The sequence below is a fragment of the Pyrgilauda ruficollis genome, unplaced genomic scaffold, assembly GCF_017590135.1.
Source record: "Pyrgilauda ruficollis isolate IOZ18807 unplaced genomic scaffold, ASM1759013v1 scaffold26, whole genome shotgun sequence".
Classification (NCBI taxonomy): domain Eukaryota; kingdom Metazoa; phylum Chordata; class Aves; order Passeriformes; family Passeridae; genus Pyrgilauda; species Pyrgilauda ruficollis.
This window is the reverse complement of record NW_024523933.1, coordinates 1831486-1837485: the sequence shown is the minus strand read 5'-3', so window position 1 is coordinate 1837485 and position 6000 is coordinate 1831486. Positions and strand designations below refer to the sequence as shown.

The 6000-nt window shown below is 47.1% G+C and overlaps 1 protein-coding gene across 3 annotated transcripts in view; it reads left to right on the top strand.

Moving 5' to 3' along the window:
• Positions 1-134: 134 nt before the first annotated feature.
• The window catches only part of KLF12 (Kruppel like factor 12), a 228749-nt gene continuing 222883 nt past the window's right edge, over positions 135-6000 (top strand). For all 3 annotated transcript variants that reach the window (XM_041471240.1, XM_041471239.1, XM_041471238.1), the window contains exon 1: positions 135-261. The gene's annotated coding sequence lies outside the window, so the exon portion shown is untranslated. The remainder of the gene's footprint in view (positions 262-6000) is intronic.

Below are 6000 nucleotides of genomic sequence, written 5' to 3'. Positions count from 1 at the left end.
GGGCGGGGGCGCGGCCCCTCCCTCCCTCCCCTCCCTCCGCCCGGCTGCCGGTGGGGGCGGGGACGCGCCGCATGCCAGCGACGCCACCGGCGCCCGCCGTGGCCGGAGCAGGGGCCGGTAGCTGGGGAGGGGGACACGGGTCCGGACCCTTTGTCTGAGCGGCCGGCGGGGTGTCGCGGCGGCCCCACGCGAGGCGCGGCCAGGCGGTGCCGGGAGCCTCCACCCCCGGCCCACCCTGCCCGGGCTCATCATGTGACGCGGGTAAGTCGGCGGCGAGCGAGCGCCGCGGCTCCCCGGGCTGCCCCCATTCATTTCCCGGGGACGGCCGCCGGCTGCCTCCGCCGGTGCGGGTGCGAGTGCGCGGGGCACTGCCCGGGGAGCGCGGGGCGGGCGGACAGACAGACAGACACAGAGCGGGGACCCTGTGTCAGGGAAGGAAACAGTTTCTTCTCCTGCTCTGCCGCTTCTGCTCAGGTCTGTGCCGATTCCCTTTCTTAGCAGGATAAACGGCTAATGAGTGTGGGTTTTGCTGCTGCTGTCCCAGCCAGCCGCTATTTAAAAAAACAAACAAACAAAATATCGCTCCTATACTGAAGTTAAATAATTTTAAAGAACAGGAGGGGGGGCAGGGCGCCCCCCCGCTTCCCCCGGCGCCGCCGGGGCGAGCCGGGGGTTAACGGCGGTGCCCTCCCTCCCCCGCTCCCTCCCCCGCTCCATCCATCCCCTCCTCCCGCCTGCCTCCATCCCTGCCGGTGCCCCGGCGGCAGCGATACCGGGGTAGGGTGCTAGGCGCCGGCCCGAACTTTTCCCTCAACTTTCCCGCTGAGGCTCTAGGAGGGGGAAAAAAGCGGTGGGGGTGGCGGTGTAAAAGGCGAGGGGGGGAAATGAAAAGCGATAAGCGGGGAGTGATGAGCAGCGAGCCGGGAGCGCCCAGCCCTTTGTGCTGCCGTCCCCGGGGGGGTGTGGGTGGGGGCGGGCGGCCCCCGTGCGCATTCGGGGCTGGGCAATTAATACATAAAAACAAATATCAAAAAAGTATAAAGTGTAGCGCTCTGTGGAGGGGAAAATCGGACCGTAACGCTGTATGGGGAGAAAAATCGGACTGTGACACGCTATGGGGGGAAAAAAATAAAAAAGCAAGAGTGTCGTGCTGTACTACCTTCTACATAAATAATTATCTTCTGCGGAACAAATGCTCGCTCTTGCAGAAGTCGGGAGCTTGGGGAGCAAACCGCTGGTATTTACATTTAACGCGTGAGCCCAGAGCCGCTGCGGGAGATGGGTTACCCCATGGCATCAGCGTCACCCTGTGAAGCCCTCCGAAAGCTTTCCGCTGCCGGGATGAAATTTCCACTGGGATGAGATGTGGCTCCTATCCGCCTCCCCCAAAATCCTGCACCACCGCTGGTGGTTGGATGTTGGGGGAGGCGGATAGGAGCTTCCAGACGGGTTATTTTATATTCTCCTCCCCGTGGTTTGCAGGGATGCGATGCTCCGGTCCAGACAGCGGTTTTTTGGGCTGTTTTTTTTTCGGATCTTGGCGTGGCATTCAGTCCCGCAAACGGGCTTGCTTGGGAAATAGATGTTTTGTGCGCTTGGGGAGGAGGTACGAGTCGTTTCGGTAGGAAGCACTGAAGAGAAGTTCACTTCATCGGGGTCTGTATAGAGCTTGTAAAATCCTCCTAGCTCTTGGCAGCTCCCCTTCCCCTAAGTAAGACAGTAAACTAGTTTATTTTTTTAACTACCCATCGTGAAGTAAATGGTACTCTTCTTCCTCCCTCCACCACCCTTTTTTTTTTTGGGTTTTTTTTTTTTTTTTTTTTTTTGCTTTTCACTTTTCGTCTCGCCACGGCAGGTACATTATTCGAGGCAACTTTGCGAGGCTGCTTTATATAGTGCTGGCATATGGGCTCCATTTTCTGCTCTCTGGTTGGTCTACAACTCTGAAATGCACAGGAACAGCAAAGTGGTCGCAGCGTGGGATTAGTAGCTGTGCTGAATAGGTCACAGATGGGGCGATAGGAGCATTTTATTAGTGACGTAAGGCTGCATAAACCGAGGCTGCTTTTTTTTTTTTTTAATTTATTATTCGTGCTGGGAGAGGGGGGGAGTGTCTTGAATATCCTTCTAATGGGACGTAATCAAGTTGAAACCGCTCTCTGCAAGCTGGCGTGTCACCTATCGTCACAAACCAACCGCGCATAGCGAAGGGAAACATTGCGGATTTTTTTTTTTCACTGTCTTTTTATTTTTTTTTCCTCCTCCCCGTGCTGCCGGAGGCTTTGGCAGCCGCTGCTACGCTGCTGCTGCTGGCAGGTGCCCGGGCTGGTGGATGACATCACCCCCTTGGTGACACCCATGCGCGCCCCTCCCCGGGCCAGCACCCCCGCCCGCTGCCCCCCCTCGGCCTCCAGAACAACACTGGTGGCATTTTCCTCTTTCTAATTCTTTTTCTCTCCCTTTTTAGTGTTTTTTCCCCCTTTTTTTTTTTTTAATTTTTTTTAACTATGCGTGGTACCTGGAACTGGGAGGGAAAAAAGCTTTTTGACAAAGATGCATGTCGTAGGTCATTTGATGAGTGAGTGTACCTATTCTGGATGGGCTGGGAAGGAGTTTAGGATATGGGAGATACTGTTTGTTTTCTGTTTCTGATAGTGAGGCAATATCAGATGTATACATAGAGGGGATGGGAAATCATGTATTTTTAATTCTTTTTCCCCCCAGCAGTAGTTCATTATAATATTTCCAGGCCTTTCTTTGCTTTCTTGTAGAAAAACCTTTTCTGGAAAGGCCCCTGACAGCCCAAGAAGACTCTGTGTAACAACTTTTAAAAATAAACTTTAAGATTCCAGGACAGGCTAATCGTGGAGTCCTCTGCCAGCTGTTTCTGTCAGGATCAGCCAGACCTGAACATGCACGAGCAGTTTCACTCCTCGCAGAGGAGGCAGAAATGTGGGGCTGAAATAGCTCTTCCCTGGGAGATGTTAGAATGGGGTCACTGGAGGGCTTGGGCTGCAGAACCCTGTGGTAGTGACTGTTTTCCTCTTTGCCTAGACCAAGGTGGTGTGTGATGGTAACCACCACAGTTAAATAGAAATAAAGACCATGTATTTGGGGAAAGTGGGCAATGCTTTTCCTGGGTGCTTTGGGAGCTCTCTGCGGCACAGGGGGTTGCAGAACATCTGCGTAATTTGGTGGAGTTTTCAGTGCTGCTCGGGTATCCCATTGTTTAGATATTGGATGGCCTGTAAAATAATGGAAAGCTGAATGCCCTTTCTCATGGCTGGGTGCATGATGTCCACTTATGCAAGCATTCCCAGACACAGAGTGCTGTAGGCTCCTTGCTTCAGGCTGCTGGATGACCTATGTGAACCTTGCTCAGCTGCTGGCACCACTTCTCTGCGTGGCCAACCTCCTTGCTCTTTCCTTCAGTAAGTGTTGTTTGCTTTGTGGAACAGGACTCATCAATATAAAATTGGTTTTGACCAAGTCTTCATTTGAATCAAGTAAAATAGGAGAGTGTGAATGATGTGTTTGTTCATTAATAAAGATGGAGATCTGAAAACACTTATTTTTACTGAAGTGTCTTGCTTGTGGCTTTTGAAATACTGTATATTGGTTTCTTTTGTTGGAGAATGATTGTGGTTTGCCTTCCCTTGACATAACTACAAAGTGAGGAAAAGAATTAATTTCTAGAAATAAAAATTTTGTTTTTAGAAAAGCTGAAATGGATGCAGCATCCAGACTTTGACCTTCTCAGCTCCTGACTAGTGGTTGTTTACTACAGCTGCAGCTGTGTGTCTTTGAAAGAGGAGGAGCTGCAAACACAAGCATGCTCACTTTTCCTGCTAAGAGGAAAACATGTAATAAACATGCTGTTTCAAAGTGAGTTGTTAAGTAAAGTGTAGAGCAGTCAGGTTGAGAGTTTTCCTTTCCTTTGTGCCACTTGAACTGTGCTGTATCTCTAAGACAAGTTTTGAGAATTGCAAGTACAAAATATGAAAGCATGAAATGACTATGTTTCCTATGCAGTAAAAAAGATTTATATTTTTTTTAAATCAAATTCATTCTTACACTAGAAAGGAGAAATGCTTTTGCGCTGAAATTCTGAGGACACTGTCAACATTGTTTGTCATTGGAAAAAGTTCCATGTAATCTTACCCTGTGTTCAACAACTGAACTTTAGACAGTCCTATTGCTTCAACTGAATGATTTTTTTAAAGTTGTGCTAAACACAAAACCCCCCCAAACAACAGAAAAATTATGTTTGATGATTTGGTGTCAAAATGATTGCATTAGTTTATAGTTAGACAGACGTATGTTGGCAAACTTGACTGAAGTTTTGATCAGACCTTGTGGCACCGTTGCAGAAGTGGGTAAACTTGGACCAGTCTGAGGAAAATTGTGGAGTCAGTTTTGGTTTTTATATGAATGTGTGTGTGTATATATATAGATATAAATTCCAGCCCTAATCATGCTGTGTTTGCATTTTGAATCTTCTGTGCAGAAAGTTTGCTTAGATTTTGTGCCCTGAATATGTGAACTTTTTCATACTTCTGCAGAGTTTGGTGTGACTGATAGGGTTGAAGTTCATATGAAATCTGTGCTCTAGTTTGTTCCCAGGCAGTGGCTGTAGGAGATTAGCTCAGTTGCTCAGAGCATGGTGTTAATAATGCCAAGGCTGTGAGTTCTGTCCCTGTATGAGCCATTCATTTAAGAGTTGGACTCAATGATTTTGCAGGTCCCTTCCAAGTCAGAACATCCTGTGATTCTACAATGTGAAAAAGGTAGACTGTTCTTTAGTTCTATTTACCTTTTGGCTGCAGAGAGCTCTTAACATAATACTGAGAGATAGGAAGAAGAGGGAAAATGAGCATGGCTTTGCTGGAAAGTGTATGTATGCTGTATGTAACACTGTGATTGTGTGGACTTTCTTGAGTTCAGTGTAACAGCTCTTCGTATGAACTAGAAAGCCTTATCTAAACTTGGGACTAAACCAAAATTGAATTATTATATATATATATATATATATATATATATATATATATATATATATATAAAATGTATTTCTTTATCTATGTCTGCTGCAGAATGATGTGTTTTGATGTGGAGAAGACAAATTTAGATTATGGTGTGTCTTGGTTCTGTAGCTATTTCTGTAATTTCTTGGATTTTTGGGATGGCATAGTGGCATGAGCCATCCCAATGTTTCTCAAATACATGGTAAAACTTGGGAGTGAATATGTAAAGTCATATGATATATGTTCAGGGATTGTATGCTTTATATGGTCTGTTTCTTCATGCACTCAACATCTGTACACATCAACTCCTGTGCCAGAAGTGTCCCTTCAGCCACAACCACAAGGGTAGGACTTACCTTGGTGCTGGCTTGCTAATTTTTTTTTTTTTTTAAGTTCAGTAGAATCACAAGGATGCAAAAGCTAAGGTTTGTTGGAACTAAAACTGTTTGTCAGGATCAAGGGAGATGCTGTGATTGAAGACTCTTAAAAGTAGATGTTCAGTGATACTAAATAAAGTTGGGCAAGACTGTCACACGCTGATGTTTCTGACCCTCTGAATGTGATCCTGGTAATGTCTGTGCTTTTTAAAAAATCTGGTTTGTTTACTTATACATAGAACTGTTTTTAAAATTTTGTTTGTTTCTTGTAACAAACGCCCTGGTGTGCAATGGTGTTTATCCTTTTGTGGGTGGGTGGCTGGCAGTGCTGGCATTAACAGCGTTAGGCATTGTAGCGCAGACCAGCACCACTTGAGTTAAGGAATGTCTGGTTAGCAGTAGCAAGCTTTTGTCCTCTCTGTGAACCAGCCTTCAGGACGGGAATGAGGCGTGCTCTTTGCTAATGGCTGGCACGGTATTTGCTACATAGCAGAGTAATGATGGGACTCAAAAATCCCGAGCTTTGTTCCTGGCCTGGCTGTGGGGCGAGTGTGTTCTCGTTGTTTAAACATAGAACAATCAAATGCATGACCTTGGACATC